General features: G+C 37.0%; 1 protein-coding gene across 6 annotated transcripts in view; it reads left to right on the plus strand.

The window, feature by feature from the left end:
• The first annotated feature begins 3,147 nt into the window (after positions 1 to 3,147).
• The window catches only part of LOC108043219 (hemicentin-1), a 57,647-nt gene continuing 41,903 nt past the window's right edge, over positions 3,148 to 18,891 (plus strand). For 4 of the 6 annotated variants that reach the window (XM_044460272.1, XM_044460276.1, XM_044460277.1 and 1 more), the window contains exons 1-2: positions 3,148 to 3,254; positions 3,375 to 3,724. The gene's annotated coding sequence lies outside the window, so the exon portion shown is untranslated. Of the gene's footprint in view, positions 3,260 to 3,374; positions 3,725 to 6,863; positions 6,996 to 18,891 lie in introns of those variants that run through there. The other 2 variants (XM_044460274.1, XM_044460273.1) reach the window with 2 other exon arrangements.

An 18,891-nucleotide genomic window follows, 5' to 3' on the forward strand; every position in this document is an offset into this window, starting at 1 on the left:
AATAAAACTGCATTTTTACTTTTTTTACCTTTTACTCTACGAGTAACGGGTATAAAAACAGCTCTCAAAGAGGTTGAAAAGTGATGAGGATCACATCTTAAACATACCAAATTTCGTATATAACATTTTTCGACGAAAAATGATTATACATTCGATCGAATAAAAGCATTTTCTAAAACTTTATTTTCAGTCAGCTTTAGCCAAATATTTATAGCGCTGAATGAGAAAACAGGATATGTAAACTGTTCCTAAAAAAAAAACAGTTGCACGTGTGTAATATTTAGTAAACTAATTCTTAGCTATAGTTTTATATTTATCTTAGTAAATTAGTAACTTATCATCACCTTTATATCAAAATAGAAACTAAGTGCAACAAAAATCTATAAAAAATTTAAATAATGAATTAAATAAGTAAGGTCTTTTATAAAAACCAACTCACTTTGTATAGATGTTTTCAAAAGTCCTAGAAATAAAATAAAAATAAATCCAAGCACTTGAGCAAAATTTCTAGGTTCAAAAAAAGGAAAAAATGCTATTATCTAAATTACTTTCAATACTTTAAATAATTTTATAACCTTCACCATAATTTCTCCAAAACCAATTGACAAAAAATGTTTAGAAAAAAAAGAGCTTTAGAATAACAGATTTTCAGTTCTGCATCTATACAAACAGCATATATAAGTAATTAATTAAGTCATAGAAAACTGTACAAAATTGATTTATTCACGCTTTTACTAAATGTAAATCTGGTTACAATATGCGGACTGGCGACTCTTATCGCTTGTCTAGTTACAAACTTATCTCATAGTCCCTAAATTCGTTAGGATTGAATATTCCAGGGCAGCGGAATACCAACGAAGAGCAATGAGTTTGTTATGGGTGCTCTTCCTGATGTGTAATACTTACGCAATATTCACAGCTGGTAATTTTTGTGGAGGACACTTAGAATGTGAGCTGGCCCTTAAAGGCAGAAGGGTAATGCGCACAGGTGTCTTTATCTGTACCAAAAAACACCAGTTCACCTGCGTGGATAAATATTGTGTTTGCGGAAGACCAGACAAGTGCAAACATAGATGATTACCCTCTTATGACTTAATATTATGCACTGTTTTTATTATATACGTTAAGCGAAAAAAATAACAACACATAATTTTTCCTCACCCCTGGTTTTATTTGGTTCCACCAGATTACAGGTAACCAGTCTAGGGGCATGTCTCCCAGAGATTCGCCAACGGCCTCACATAATTGGTTTTGACTGCAGTTGGCTGCCAAAACAGTTGCTGAGCCAGCAGCACAACATCCGCGAAATTACCTATGGGCAGACTTGATGTTCTTGAACAACGCTCCACTCGATTCGTGGCATAAGGCTGCTGTTGTTGTTGTGGCTTCTGGCCCGTCGCCCATGATGCCAGCTAATGAAAATGACCGCCACAGATGACTGGGTAATTATGGTGGAACCTGCGAGTGGCGAATCAAAAATGAAAAAGGCCAGAGCTTACTATCGTTCGTCGATAAGCTCCATTACGAATACGCCGGGCTGGTTTCACTTATTGCTGATCCAACAAACAATATCCGAACTGTCTGTCTGCCAAAAAGAGTTGCAATTGACGGATGTCTGGGCACCAGCCTTTACCATTCGAGAGTTTGATTTTGTTTGCTCCACGGTCTCCATCTCGGTGCAATCAGTCGGAATATTTCCCGCTCTAAGCCTGCTTTGTGGAAAGTGTTGCCACGAAGGAAGCCTCACTTTTCTTGTCTACAGCCAGAATTCCCTTTTGTAGCCCACTGCTTTGCATTCTCGCATTCCCACCCACTCGGCGCTTTGGTGGCCTTATTAAGTTGGCGCCTCGATGGCAACTACTATGAGCCGGGAAAACTTTTTCTGCCGTTCATATACCCGGCATTGCCAGGGTATTATGTACTTCTGCTTTTCAAATTAAATGGGGTGTCCGAAATGTTTATGAGACCGATTTATTGGGATCCATGACGGCTTTTAAAATCTTGTTGACGATTCTACTAAGCGAATTGTAAACTCTGTTCCAGACAAAAATTAAAAAAATGAAATTTGTGGCCTGATAGTAAAGTGTTCCCATTCACATATTTAATTACATAAAAATTTACTGTTAATTGCCAAAAAGTGAGTGATTTACTCGCACATCTTCCCTCTTACAATGTGTTTCCGATCTATTTTCTGCACCTTCAAATAGCTTAGAAGATGGTATTTCTGACTTGATACTACTAGGGTAACTTTGGAACTGCAGCTGGGTATGGTTTTCTTATTTATTCGCTCTGGCTCCAATTTTTTGGCATCGTCATGATTGCAACTTCATTGTCAAAGTTGGCCATGCTGGTGAAGAGAATTCCGTGAGGAAAAGTAGAAGTGGGAAACTGCAAGGAAAAGCTCAAAAACTGCGTCGTGCAAATACTGAGAACGAGAGTGGCGAACAACGATGCTGCGGCCTTCCAGTTGGGCGCTAATTATATGTAAATAGCTGGAAAGAAACCGCCGCGCGGGGTGCCAGATAATTGGCCCTCTTGCAACTGCCAAGTATAGTTTTCAGCCGTAGTGATCAAGGGAAAACGGCTGCGAAAGAAAATGGTAAAATTGTCAAAGTGTGGCAGATTTCAAGTGCCGACTCTCAAGACTGCCCTAGAGAAATTTATAAAAATGCAAGTACTCCGACTGCTGAAATGTTGGTAGTTGGATGTTTAACTGCTATTAACTGTTCGAGAATATTCCAGTTGTGATTTAATCTCTCACCTGTTTGACAAAATTAACTTTTTTATTGCAAATTAATTATTTTATTTGCTCACATTAAATAGAAAAGTAAAATACTCGATAATAATCAAGAGTTGTTTACCTTTACTGTAATACTACTGATTTTACCCGTTTGCTTAACGGATAAAGTAAACTTTAAATAGTGAAGTAAGTAGTAGACTACAGATTCTACCCGTTCCCCTTGCGAATGGAGTTCCCTAACAATGAAGAAGACTGCTGTTTAATTTCCGAAATTTAAATTGTACCAAATGCAATAGCAATTAGCTCAAATGCTGGATAAATTCCTTTGCATTTAGGTCATTAGAGAAGACAAATTTCATAACACTTTTCAGTGTGCGTGAGAACGTATTTCCCTCTGGCATCCCCATCTCCTCCCTAGAGACAACATTCAGAACACAGAACAGAATTACAAAATTTCCCCAAAAAATTCGTAGAAATGCCAAAATAAACGAGTGGCTTTCGGAGGGATGAGATGGTAAGGTAGGAATGTGGAGGATGCTCTCCACATGAGCGACAGTAACCAACACGTACAAAACGCATAAACATTCTTGCCTAAGTGAGTTTGTACATAAATTTGGACCAACTTGCGTTGCAGGATGCGTTACAAGGAGACGTTTTTGTGCGGGTCTCAGGATATGATGATGAGGCAGCGGGGGGAGGGCGGACCAGGACTGTGAGAAGAGCTAAACTTACGCAAAAATCCATGGGAAACCAACCGAGTTTGGCGTTTAGTCGGTTGACTCTGTTTCGGTATCCTATTTTATTTATGTTGCCACTGGCATATGCAACCACTGTGCTGGGGATGGATATCACTCAACCACTCGCTTCTTGTTAACTTCAAACTGAAGTTAAGTTTATTGGTCAGTGACTTTTAAGCTAAGCTAAGGCCGAGAATATTATTATGCTAACATTTTTAAGTCAGCCTTGTTGCTCTTTATAAAAAATGTAAGTAACATAACATATACATTCAATTAATTAAACCAGCTTTAAATGAATTTGTTAACGTATATTTATTGTTGTTATATTACACTAATAGACATTTTATACGTTTTTCAATATTAACGAATACGCACGAATTGAAACAAGTGCTTCTAATCGTCGAACATTAAACAAATTAAGAGGAGTATCACTAACCAAGAAGGATTATTTTTTCAGATACCTATTTCCGATGTTGCGAAACAAAATATATGTATGGCTTTTCTGCTAATAAAAAATTAGGATTGAACATTTAGACACGTTTAAAAAGCAGCTGACATAGGAAAAATCCGAATACTTATACTAAAATAAAACCCAAATTCTCCGAACCTCGATGTTTTTTAACGTATTCAGATATTTGTTAAGAATAAATTTTAAATATTATAGTAGCGATCGAAAATGGCATACACTGTCACACGGTCCAGTTTTGTCATAAGCCTGTGATCACTGCAGTTTGTGGTGGTAATCTGAGTTGCTCGAATCACACAATTAATAAAGACTCTGGTTTTGTCTATCTAAAGAGCAAATAAAACTGTTTTTCCACCAGACATACGAGGTGTGTTCAAAAAGTAAGGTGACTTTGTATTTTCAAGAAAAACTATTAATTTATTTATCAATATTTATGTTGTCCCCTTCAAAGTAATCCCCCTCAGATACAATACACTTATGCCAACGGTTTTTCCAATCCTCAAAGCACTTCCCATAAGCACTTTTCGGTATAGCCTTGAGCTCTTGCAGCGATGCAGTCTTTATCTCTTCAATCGTTGCAAATCTCCGTCCTTTCATAGGTCTCTTCAGTTTTGGGAACAAGAAAAAGTCACATGGGGCCAAATCCGGTGAATATGGTGGCTGAGGCATTATTGTGGTGTTGTTTTTGGCCAAAAAATCTCTCACAAGCAAAGATGAGTGAGCAGGGGCATTATCGTGATGCAAAAGCCATGAATTGTTTTTCCACAATTCTGGACGTTTCTTTCGTATTGCTTCTCGCAAACGGCGCATAACTTCCAGATAATACTGTTTATTGACCGTACGACCATATGGTAAGAACTCCTGATGCACCACGCCATGGTAATCGAAGAAAACAGTGATCAAAACTTTGACATTTGATCGAACTTGGCGTGCTTTTTTCGGTCTTGGCTCGCCTGGGCTCTTCCATTGGGACGATTGGGCTTTGGTTTCGATATCATAACCATATACCCATGATTCGTCACCAGTTATGACCCTTTTGAGTAAATCTGGGTCGTCGTTGACGTCATTCAACAGCTCTTGAGCGATGCTCATGCGACGGTTCTTTTGGTCAAAATTCAGCAATTTCGGAACAAACTTCGCTGACACACGACTCATACCCAAAACGTTTGAAAAAATTTCATGGCACGAGCCAAGCGATATACCGACATCTTCAGCAACTTCTCTGATAGTGATTCGACGATTTTCCAAAACAATTTTCGTCACTGCTTGAACGTTTTCATCAGTTGTTGACGTGCTTGGGCGTCCAGAGCGAGGCTGGTCATTGGCATCTTCCCGGCCATCTTGGAAGAGTTTGTACCACTTGTACACATTTTTTTTCTCAGAACAGTTTCACCGTATGCCACTGTCAACATTTCAAGTGTTTCAGAGCACTTAATTTTATTTTTTACACAAAATTTGATGCAAATCCTTTGATCCATATTTTTCGATAGCAAAAAATCGCCGAGCTCGCAAAATAACTTGTAACTTTACGCCTCTCACAACCAAACAAAAGAGGATGTTCCATTGAAACTTGGTACAGATGTTAGGGAAGAGTGTACCAATATAACAAAACAAAAAAATCGATAATCGAAAATATGTTGCCCGCGAAATTTGAAAAGTCACCTTACTTTTTGAACACACCTCGTACATATTAAGTCACATTATATTTTAATTTGAATGCTCGTTCTCTAATTCTAAATTGTCTGCAATAGAGGAAGAGAAAAAGATTAACTAAGTTATACTTGTGTGTAATGGAATCTAGAAATTACCAGTAAAATTGATGTGTTAAGACACTACCAGGCCCTGCTTTAAGCTAAAAAGGGCCTAGCTTTTTATTGTTTGAAAATGTTGGCACAACTGCATTGAAAATTATTCAACGAATCATGACAATATCATTGGCTGTTTGTATTATGCAAGCATTCCCGGTCCTTTGAGGCTTGATGGCACTTCCCGAACGCCCACACACACGCAGCCGGAAAAGAAGCAACTTTAGTAGCATATTTAGTGGCGTCGCGACTGAAGAGAGGGCTAAAGAGTGGCGCACGCTGAAAAGAGAGCTCACAGCAGAGAGAGTGCAGCACACATTACTGACCTACATTAAGTAAAAATTTATTTATGCCGGCTGCCAAATTGGTTCCCCAAAGCATTGGCAGTTTCCCCCTTAACCTCCCCACAGGACTATGACGGATATGACTGTTGGTCGGAGCCCCTCTTCCCTTCCTTCTCCTCCTCCTCCTCAGACTGTTACTGTTACTATTACTGCCTTTGTGGTTGTTGGCTTTAATAATAATGGTTTGTAATTTGCATAAATAATGTTTGATTTTTGCATTGATGAGAGAAGAGTTCGTTGCGCGAGTGTGTGCTTGGGGAATTTTAAATGATTGAAAGCTCGGTCATCATGGGGGAATGCCGGCTAGCTGGCACGGAATTTGTGTTCAATTTTTGCATTTAAATCGATAAATTAGTAAAAACAGTTACTAATAAATCAGTCAGTAATAAGATGAAGAGTAGATTGGCCTATTGAAAGTTCTTTTTGATGATTCGCTTTAAAATAGAGCCATTATTTCTGGCCACGAGGCTAACTTTGTTACCTTAACCCATGGTGACTGCGTTGATTTCTTAACCTGCTACCGCACTGTTAACCTCTTAACAGTGCCCTGGCTCTGGTGCTCTCTTTGGGGACTGGGCTCTCTTGGCTTTTGGCCTTCGTCTCGTTTCGGCAACTTCGCGAGTCCCAGCCGAACTCCTCGAACTCCGAGCCGAAGTGCGCTCGGCACTCGGCACTCCTGACGAATGGCGGCGATTATCGCCCTTCGAGGACTTTGTGTAATCAGTGCGTCCTGCTAAGCAAATTAGTTTAGTATGGTTTTAGTGCGCAACGCTGACGGTCGCGCCAGTTCGCAGCTCTCACACACTAGTGCCGAAAGTGGACGCGTTCGCGATTCGTCACTCGCTTGAATTCAACTCCCCGAGAAAGTGCTTCAAAATCATCGTAGGATAATAGCCCAGCACTGTACGTAAGCAGAGGAAATAGCCAGAATTAAATAAATAAACAAGAAAGGAAAGCTAACTTCGGGCGGAGCCGAAGTTGATATACCCTTGCAGAATACTCTGTAAATTATATTCTCCAAAATTATTCATATGATGCATTCTTAATACTCATAAAAAATCCGAACTTCCTAGCTTTAACAACAACAAAGTTATGGCATTTCCAATCGTTCAGTTATATGGTAGCTATAGGATATAGTCCGCCGATTCTTATGAAATTTGGTAGGTCGGATTGATTGGCCAAATATAACACCCACAGAAAATCCCAAATTCCTAACTTTACAAACACCAAAGTTATGGCATTTCCGATCAATCAGTTATATGGCAGCTATAGGATATAGTCGGCCGATCCTTATGAAATTTGGTAGGTCGGATTGATTGGCCAAAAATAAAATCCATAGAAAATCCCAACTTCCTAACTTAACAAACACCAAAGTTATGGCATTTCCGATCAATCAGTTATATGGCAGCTATAGGATATAGTCGGCCGATCCTTATGAAATTTGGTGGGTCGGATTGATTGGCCAAATATAAAACCCATAGAAAATCCCAACTTTCTAACTTTACAAACACCAAAGTTATGGCATTTCCGATCAATCAGTTATATGGCAGCTATAGGATATAGTCGGCCGATCCTTATGAAATTTGGTAGGTCGGATTGATTGGCCAAATATAAAACCCATAGAAAATCCCAACTTTCTAACTTTACAAACACCAAAGTTATGGCATTTCCGATCAATCAGTTATATGGCAGCTATAGGATATAGTCGGCCGATCCTTATGAAATTTGGTAGGTCGGATTGATTGGCCAAATATAAAACCCATAGAAAATCCCAACTTCCTAACTTTACAAACACGAAAGTTATGGCATTTCCGATCAATCAGTTATATGGCAGCTATAGGATATAGTCGGCCGATCCCGGCCGTTCCGACTTATATACTGCGTGCAAAGGAAAGAAGGGTGTGTGCAAAGTTTCAATCCGATAGCTTTAAAACTGAGAGACTAGTTTGCGTAGAAACAGACAGACGGACAGACGGACAGACGGACAGACGGACAGACGGACAGACGGACAGACGGACATGGCTATATCAACTCAGGAGGTGATCCTGATCAAGAATATATATACTTTATAGGGTCGGAGATGTCTCCTTCACTGCGTTGCACACTTTTGACCAAAATTATAATACCCTCTGCAAGGGTATAATAAGTGCAAGGCGCAACCGGACACGCTGGCTGCCAACTTCAATTTCGTACTTCATTTTTCACGACTCGCTTAACGCAAATTGTGCCGGTTCCTGGCTCCTTGCTGGGAACTAAGGTCCCGGCTGTTTATCCTTGCATCCTGTTTGCGACCCTCCCTGCTGATTGCATTCTTGGTGGCAAGTCGAGCGTGGCTCATTAAATGGCTGGCGAATTATAAGAGTAGACTGCGAGACCGAATTGACGGAAAACAATCACAGCATTCCTCTTGGATTGTAGAGCCTGGCAATGGCATTTATGGAAGAGCCCTAGCGGCCTTGTGCAATTGCGGTGTTTTATTCGCCATTTCACTTTGACTGTCACGCCAATTGAATTAATTCCACCGCGGAATTTAGGATTTAATTTGACGTTTAATTATTGCAATTAAAAATGGCCTGCAAAGAGCAGCATTAAAAAAAACTAACGTAGCAGAAGAGATAAAATGGGCCGGATTATGATCACACAGGATGAAACGGAATCATGAAATTCGTTTTAGAAAAAATTCAATTACTTTTGAAAGTGGTTGACAGCATAAAATAGTATTGCATTTCAACTGTGGTTTGAAATTAAACCCATGCTTAAAGTAAATCAGCAAAAAAGTTTTTTTAATGAAAATAAATGAAATATGCAAATTACAGAAATAATAGCAAAAATAGTAATACATACTATAACAGATAATTTTAAAACCAAGAAAGTAATGCACAAAAAATGGCAGAGCCACTTTAAGATCATTGTATAGGGTACCATAGCTCCAGGGAAAAGTCTGCAACCCATACCTTGAAAACTACATCTCATTAACACCCCATCAGTAATTAATTCAGCTGAATTCAATCTTATGCGAATATTTGCAAATATAATTCCACACGTAAAGTTTTTTAGCTTGGGATATATGATTTCAAACTATTTAATAACTGGGATGCTCAACGCCCAACTATAAATGTATAAAATAAAAAAAAACCTAAACCCCCGGAACCATTTATAAAAAAAATTTCTGAGTGGAATAATTGACAGATTTACAAAAATCATTATAAATAATAATATTTATATTAAAAAATATTAAGGGGGAAAAACGTTTTATTATAGAAGAAATTAAAATATAAACAACTTGTGACTTCGAGTTTAATCAATTACTTCAAAGTTTATAATAATTATCTAATATCAGAATTATTGGCATACGTTTGGTTTAGTTTCCGAAAACACATTAAATAAATATCAACACAATTCAAAACTTTTTCTTACAATAAGTATTAATCAGCAGGTTCTGTTAGAGTAAAAGCGTTTTATTTGAAAATAATGTGTATAAGTGTATCGAACCCTAACTGCTAAAACAACGTGAGGTGGTTCGATATGAAGAAAATTGTTTAACACAACAGCATTTAGGATATTAGAGCATTTCTTAAAAAGATAACGCATTCAGATATGAAACAAGAACTTATATAAGCAACATAACAAAGTTTTAGTTGTAATGAGCTTACCAACTTTGTCTATTTGGGGTATTTTAAGAAAAGGTTAATTTGAACTCAGACCATTTCTACACAAGCCAGAAGACGTCCTTAAAAATTAAAAACGAAAAATAATTATTGATAGAGAATCCTATCAAATTTAAATTATATTTTTGAAAAACTACTACATGCCCTGAAATTTTCATTTTGTTGATTAATGCATTTTTGATATTGGGGCTCGGCTCATTCTTGAGGTAAGAAAGTCGTGACATTCGGGACAGAGGTACCGTTTAACAACTATTGGTTTAAGAGGTGTGCATACCAAGACTTTAAGAAAATCATTTGATTGAGGAGAAATAATGGTGAAAGTGTGAATAAGATTTGGTTTTTTTCTTAGTTGAATTTTTGTTTTAACAAGAAAGGAAGTAAACTTCGGCAAGACGAAGCTTATATACCCTGGCAGTTGTTACAAATCGACTACATTTTGATTTCTTTGCCTATATTACTAAAAACAATGAAGCTATGTCGATTTTGGCTGCATTTTGCCATCGTTTCTATGGCAGCTATATGATATTGTTGTCCGTTTTTAATTTAATTAAAACCGTATTTCCGTATTAGTTAAATATTAACAAAAATAAAAAATGAATAACAACAAAGTTATAATATTTTTGAATTTTTTCTCGTTTGTTCCTATTGGAGCTATATGATATAGTCGCCCGATCTGGCTCGATCCGACTTATATACTCTCTGCAATAGAAAGACAACTTTTGGGAAAGTTTCAAGCAAATAGCTTTAAAACTGAGGGACTAGTTTACGTTGAAGCGGACGGACGGACAGACGAACATGGCTAGATCGACTCTCCTGGTGACAAACTTTTGACTGAAATTATAAATTATACCGTCTGCAAGGGTATTAAAATGCAGCGCAAATAGGCATATACATACATCGAAATGTAGTCGTTTTGTAAAAACTGCAAGGGTATATAAACTTTGGGTTGCCGAAGTTTGCTTCCTTTCTTATTATACCCTTGCAGAGGGTATTATAATTTTGGTCAGAAGTTTGTAAGGCAGTGAAGGAGACGTTTCCGACCCTATAAAGTATATATATTCTTGATCAGGATCAATAGGGGAGTCAATATAGCCATGTCCGTCTATCCGTCTGTTTCAATACCCTTTGCGAGCTCAGTTTATAAGCTAGCGATCTGAAACTTTCACAATCATCCTATAACATGTGTAAGCAGATCAAGTTTGAAAACAGCACCGATCGGATGTCTATATCCTATAGCTCCCATAGGATCAATCGGATATAACTTGCAAGAATGGAAGATATTTCGCGCAGTGTAAAGGCTATTGACAAAAGTCTTTCCAAATCTTATTTTTATACCCTTGCAGAGGGTATTATAATTTTGGTCAAAAGTGTGCAACGCAGTGAAGGAGACATCTCCGACCCTATAAAGTATATATATTCTTGATCAGGATCACCTCCTGAGTTGATATAGCCATGTCCGTCTGTCCGTCTGTCCGTCTGTCTGTTTCTACGCAAACTAGTCTCTCAGTTTTAAAGCTATCGGATTGAAACTTTGCACACACCCTTCTTTCCTTTGCACGCAGTATATAAGTCGGAACGGCCGGGATCGGCCGACTATATCCTATAGCTGCCATATAACTGATTGATCGGAAATGCCATAACTTTCGTGTTTGTAAAGTTAGGAAGTTGGGATTTTCTATGGGTTTTATATTTGGCCAATCAATCCGACCTACCAAATTTCATAAGGATCGGCCGACTATATCCTATAGCTGCCATATAACTGATTGATCGGAAATGCCATAACTTTGGTGTTTGTAAAGTTAGAAAGTTGGGATTTTCTATGGGTTTTATATTTGGCCAATCAATCCGACCTACCAAATTTCATAAGGATCGGCCGACTATATCCTATAGCTGCCATATAACTGATTGATCGGAAATGCCATAACTTTGGTGTTTGTAAAGTTAGAAAGTTGGGATTTTCTATGGGTTTTATATTTGGCCAATCAATCCGACCCACCAAATTTCATAAGGATCGGCCGACTATATCCTATAGCTGCCATATAACTGATTGATCGGAAATGCCATAACTTTGGTGTTTGTTAAGTTAGGAAGTTGGGATTTTCTATGGATTTTATTTTTGGCCAATCAATCCGACCTATCAAATTTCATAAGGATCGGCCGACTATATCCTATAGCTGCCATATAACTGAACGATTGGAAATGCCATAACTTTGTTGTTGTTAAAGTTAGGAAGTTCGGATTTTTTATGAGTATTAAGAATGCATCATATGAATAATTTTGGAGAATATAATTTACAGAGTTTTCATTCTGCAGGGTATATCAACTTCGGCTCCGCCCGAAGTTAGCTTTCCTTTCTTGTTTTATGCATACCTTGATCAGGGTAAAGGCGCGTGGCGATCGAAGGTCTATATCCTATAGCTCCTATAGGAACAATAGGGTGAAATCGGTTAAAATTTAATGATTTTTTGGATATTTCGCGCAGTATATAAGCTATTGACATGAATCTTTCCAAATCATATTTTTTTATATATACCTTGATCAGGGTAAAAGCGCGTGCCGATCGGACGTCTATATCCTATAGCTCCCTTAGGAAAAATAGGTTGAAATCGGTCCAAATTTGATGTTTTTCAGAATATTTCGCGCAGTGTGTAAGTTTTTGACATAAATTAATTATATTATTAATTATATTGATCAGGGTAAAGCGCTGGCCGATCGGACGTCTATATCTTCTAGCTTCCGTAGGAAATATTGTTAAAGGCAGCGAAAATATCCCTTTTTCTATTTTTATATGACATTTTTGCAGTATAAAAGTTATTGACATGAAACTATAAGAATCTAGTTTATTTATGTATACCTTTTAGCAATTCCGGCAAAGTCTGCAAGGGTATTAAAACTTCGGCCGAAGTTAGCTTTCGTCCTCTTTAGAATTAAAATTAAAAACTATTTGGCCAAAATTGACAGAACAATGTACAGTGGTACTTGTATAGGAAATAGTAATCCGATTTTATAAAGACTGCATGATGTACAAAAGATGGATTACAAACATCATTATAAAAGAAGGAAGGATAATAGTCAAGAGCCTCGATTATCTACCAAGACAGTACAGAGTTTCGCGGCTTGTGGCGTTAGAATCAAATTTTAAAAATAAACTTGAGGTGTAGGAAAGTGCACAAAACAAAAAATAAAGATTTGCGATTTAGCGAATTCTTCTTCCTGTAGCATACCTTTCAACGAATACAATATAAGCCACGAAGTTTTGAAAATTCCAATTAACCGCTCTTGTGTCTGCCAGATGGCTGCTACTTATCGATCGGCACCTATTAGTTAAAAAAAACAGTAAATGATTAAGCATTAAAGGAAGTTAGATTAATATAAGATAGAATTGACGATCGCACCTTTAACTTACAACATTTCTGTTTTCAAATATGGTAAGGAAAATCTTGATTCCATTACAGGTAGTAAGATAGATCGACTATATCATATAGCTTCCATAGGAGCCAAACAAATACCTATATACTCTACGTTGTCTATTTACATGTTGGACCTTCCTTCGTCTAGATGCGTACATTCTTAAAGCCCTATTTACAGTTATTATGACAGTTATATTGCGTTAAGGGCGAAACTCTTTTTCTCATAGCTGTCTGGCAGGTGCCTAAAAATGGGAAAAAGCTAGTTATACCCTTGCAGAGAGTATTATAATTTTGGTCTAAAGTGTGCAACGCAGTTAAGGAGATGTCTCCGACCCTATGAAGTATATATATTCTTGATCATGATCGCCTCCTGAGTTGATATAAGCATGTCCGTCTGTCTGTTTCTACGCAAACTAGTCTCGCAGTTTTAAAGATATCGAATTTGAAACTTTCCGAACAAATCCAAACAAAACAAACACCTAAAAGCTGCTTGAATGGCGTTTTAAAAAATTTACCTAATATTAAATATTTTTCACAAGAGTAGCATTCTGCAACATTATTTTTAAAAATGTTTAAATTATATGTTTTCATATTACTTTATATTAAAGTTAAGTTTATATTATTAAATTTACTTTTTTAAATCAAATCTGAAAAGCCATCACCTGTTCGTGGGTGACTTTAAAAATCTTAGGGTGCAGCCCAAGCTCACTGCCGCAGCCGAAAATGCAACTAAGAGCCAAGCTATTGGGATGCGATGCAATCAGTTTCACCATTTACTTGGACCCACGACTAAGACGAGTATTGCTGCAAACCCTAATACTTCTCATGCTAGCTAGAGCGCACTTAAATCAGTTTTGTGCAGCTATTTTACTTTAAAGAACCCATAGTAAAAATAAATCACACCCTTGCTCAAGTAATACATTCGCATCGACGTTGCAAGGCCTTCCGAAGATAAAACTGAAAGAACGTGCTGAAATTGATGGGATTATATGTGAAATTAATTTTAAACATTTGAATTTTTTTCTGTTAAAAATAAATGCAACGTATTTTTCATTTATAGCATAGGAGAAAATAAATTTTTAAAACAGTCTTAGATGAAAACTTAAAAACAAACAGCAAGAAATCGGGAAAGGAAATTGGTAGTTAATTGATTAACGAATTTATTTTGAAGTGAACCGTTTAATTTACGAAAGGTACAACAAGTTCTGAGCAAAATATCCATTTTCGAAATAAATCGGAATAAATAAATGTTTTTTTTTTAAGTAAAAAGTAGCTTGAGTTCTGTTATACCCTTGCCGAGGGTATTCTAATTTTAGTCAAAAGCTTACACCGCAGTGAAGGAGACATTTCCGACCATATAAAGTATATATTCTTAATCTGCATCACCAGGAGAGTCGATCTAGCCATGTCCGTTTGTCCGTCCGTCCGTTTCTACGCAAACTAGTTCCTAAGTTTTAAAGCTATCAGCTTGCAACTTTTCCAAAAGTTGTCTTTCTAGGTAGTATATGTGAGAACGAGCCGGATTGGGCGACTATATCATATAGCTCCCATAGGAACAACCTGAAAAAAATTAAAAAAACGTACGACTTTGTTGTTTTTATACCCTTGCAGAGGGTATTATAATTTTGGTCAAAAGTGTGCAACGCAGTGAAGGAGACATCTCCGACCCTATAAAGTATATATATTCTTGATCAGGATCACCTCCTGAGTTGATATAGCCATGTCCGTCTGTCCGTCTGTCTGTTTCTACGCAAACTAGTCTCTCAGTTTTAAAGCTATCGAATTGAAACTTTGCACACACCCTTCTTTCCTTTGCACGCAGTATATAAGTCGGAACGGCCTGGATCGGAGGACTATATCCTATAGCCGCCAGATAACTAATTAATCGGAAATGCCGTAAATTTGGTGTTTGTTAAGTTAGGAAGTTGGGATTTTTTATGGGTTTCATAACGGATCGGCCGACTATATCCTATAGCTGCCATATAACTGAACGATTGGAAATGCCATAACTTTGGTGTTTTTAAAGTTAGGAAGTTTGTATTTTTTATGAGTATTAAGAATGCATCATATGAATAATTTTGGAGAATATAATTTACAGAGTATTCTGCAAGGGTATATCAACTTCGGCTCCGCCCGAAGTTAGCTTTCCTTTCTTGTTTAATTTTTTTTTGTTCTTTGGGATTTGGTAATATTTAAATACTAGGGATTTAGGGTTTTAATTCAATTAACATCGGACAGCAATATCATATAGCTCTCATAGGAAAATCAAAAAATTAAAAATAATAAAAATGAAAAAAATTTAAAATGCTGTTTTTTTATTTTTCAAAATATTTCTTTGGAATAATGTAATTATTTACTATAACAGATTTACGATTTTAATTTTGACAAATTCGGATATCATATACAATATTATATAAAATAGCTGTCACAGAAGCGAAGGCAAAATGCGGCGCAAAGTCGACATAGCTTCGTTCTTTTTATAATATAGGCATAGAAATCGAAATGTAGACGTTTTGTAATATTTTCAAGGGTATATAAACTTCGGCTTGCCGAAGTTTGCCTCCTTTCTTGTCTTATAAATTATTTCTGAAAGCTTAACTAATCTTAAATGCTTCATTAAATAATGAGCTTACCTTCATCACATCGAACTTATCGAAAATACCATGTAGTAGTATCGACTCTTTGGTATCGTCAAACTTTTAATAGCATATTTTCGTTTGTACCTCGAAAACTGCACGCTGAAGGGCGAACACAGCCGAGCTTTAACTTAATTAATGGGAGCCCACGTCAAGTGTCAGACTGCCGAGGGGAAATGGAATAGCATTTGGCTTTGTTGTGTCTACAAATTTGTGAAGCGCTCTTCGTCAGTGCTAATGAATTGGTGGGGAGTGTGGTGCAAAATTATCAAATAAAACGGACAGCCGACCACACAATTACACACAATATTTTCGCACACGCACCCCGAACGGAAGCCATATAAACATATAAACAACATGAACATGAAATTTCGCTGCTGAAAGCGTGTACACTGTGCATAATTCGTGGTGGAATGCGTCCCAATAAGCGACATAAAATATGCGAGGACGCACACACGCAGTGAGTGAGGGAAATATTTTATGCACTTTATGGACGGCGCTTGCTGCTGGGGATCGCTAATTAGGCAATGTGCACTTGATTGTGTTATAATCATTAAAACCGGAAATGCATGGCCAACCCAACCCACATAACACAACGAGTGCAAACCCACACACGCATGCATATCCGTATGCTGTCAGGTGGCTGCGAAAATTTCATTGCATACTTTCGGTCTGGTGGCAAAAATGTTTCAACAAAGCTTTGCGTTTCCATCACAAAAACAAATACAGGTGCCACCTTAGGTGCTTTTCCCAAATTTTCCATTATTTCCGAGCGTTGAAAGCGGCGCAAGCGATCTTGCGTATATTAATTAAGTCTCATGGAGGATTTCTAAGGGCTCGGGAAACGGCCAGTTGTACCCCAAAATAACGGAAAGTCACATCAATGGCTTCGCCGGAAACGGAAGTGGGGAAAGCAAACACGTGTCGGAAAAAGGACTGCTTGCAACAATGTGTGAGTGTGTGTGCGCCAATACACTTGCACACACCCTCACAGCAGGCACGCGTATTGTATATGTAAAGCGGCTTGTAAGCTGGCCAATTTTTTATGCATTTATGCATTTTCGTCCCCGTTCCCCCCTCGCCCACTGGCCGCTTTTTATTAAAGTTGCCCGTTAAGAAAAGCGCAGAAACCACAGCAACAACCCGGGCACGCCCCAGTTGCCCACGTCCAAACGCCTTTTTGTAGGTTAATCAAATGCAAGACGAGGAAAATGCACAAGCTGCGTGGCAGCGGGCGAATGCAACCGCTCTGCTGCTTCTGGCTAGTTAGTGTAAGCGGGTGTTGGAGCAAACATTTTGCCATTTTTGTACACGCATTTCGCATGGCTTGTTATATTAAAAGAAATTTCCCCACCGAGGAGAGACAAGGCGAAGAAAAACAAGTAAGCATCTCATGGCATCTGACAGCCAAGATGGACGGCGCTGTGATTTGATTTTTATTCCGAGCTATGCACAACAGCAGCTGGCAGTCAGTGGACAGATGAGTTATTGCAAATGATGTAAATGCACGCTGTGGATGTGGCTCTAATTAAATAGAGGGCAAGAAGTGCTGAAACTGTGCATTCATAAAAACCACTCATTTTAGACATTAAAACAAGAAATTGTCTTGGAAGTATTCTCTCTTTCATAATAGTCAGTCATATTTTCTTGGCAGTAGAAACTTAAAAGTGGTAAAGCGGTTAAATGTTTGTAATTTATGAATTTATGACAATTTTCGGTTAACAATTTTTGAGGGGATTGTCTACATTTGGATATTGAACACGAACATAGTTAGCTACCGTATAGCGTCATTAAAAAAAATTTTTTTAAATGTTTTATTCTAATTTGTAACGAGTTTTTTTATGGTTTTGGTTTTATTTTTTGCTATTTTCCGATGACCTTAATCTTTTAAAGCAAAGTATTGTTTTTTTTTGCTAGTTAAATTAAATAAATATATTTTCTCTTTGACATACCAAAATGCCATTTATGAGGATTTATTTAATATTTCATATGGTGGTAATATTTAGTTAAAAATTGATTTGTCCTGCAATTTTATGAGTAAACATTGTGTATTTATGTATTATGTATTTGAAAAAAAAAACAATTCGATTAATAACTTATTTATAATTTCTTCATAATGAAAAAAAATCTTCAATGCCAATATTTTATTTTAAATAAAAGAAGAATGGAAGCAAATGGAAAGGTTCGAGCAGCTTTAAAACTGAGGGACTCGATCGACTCTTCTGGTGATGCTGATCAAGAATACGTATACTTGATAGGGTCGGAAATGTCTCCTTTACTGCGTTGCTAACTTTTGACTGAAAATACAATACCCTCGCAGGAATATACAAATATGGATATTTTTAAGGTCGTGTTTACCAAGGCATTAGATGTGGAAAAAAGGTGTTAAAAAAAAGAATACGATACTTTTAAATTTTTTACATTAAATGTAAACTACATTTTTCTTTTGTCTCTTGAGCTCTAATAAACCAATGTCGGTCCTAATTTCTAATACACATTTTAGAGATTCCTGCGTTTACACACATACGATGCCAGAGCTCGTCCAAATTTAAGAAAGCTGGTGAACTTTAAGAATGGCGAACTTCAATAGCGCCTTCAAAAATAGTTGAGTGCAAGTTTTAATTAATTATATTGCTTAAATGTTAAAACTTCCTCAAACCAAAAATAAGGAATTGTCATGGAAAAAGTAATTAACCCGTATAATATTTAAGCTAAAAGAAAAATATTAATTGTACCAACCGTTGTCTTTAACTATTTTTATATTCTTTAACATTTTTTTTAAAATAATTTTGTTTAAATTTTATTAGTATTAAGACTAACACTTAATGAATTAATAAACAATAACGAAAATACTCGGTGTATTACCTAAATTTGACGCACAGAAAACCAAAATACTTGCAAAAATGGTTTATTATGATTAATATGTTAATATTGTTCGAAGGTCGAGCTCAAGCATAATCGTTAAAATGATATTATTAGGATATCGATGACCGATTTGAATGTTTAAAGTTACCGCAAATATCAAACGTAATTTTCACAATAAGGTGACACAACAAAAGGAGCATTAAAAAGATATATAATCCCA

This window comes from Drosophila rhopaloa, unplaced genomic scaffold, assembly GCF_018152115.1.
Source record: "Drosophila rhopaloa isolate 14029-0021.01 unplaced genomic scaffold, ASM1815211v1 contig_2, whole genome shotgun sequence".
NCBI classification, from domain to species: Eukaryota; Metazoa; Arthropoda; class Insecta; order Diptera; family Drosophilidae; genus Drosophila; species Drosophila rhopaloa.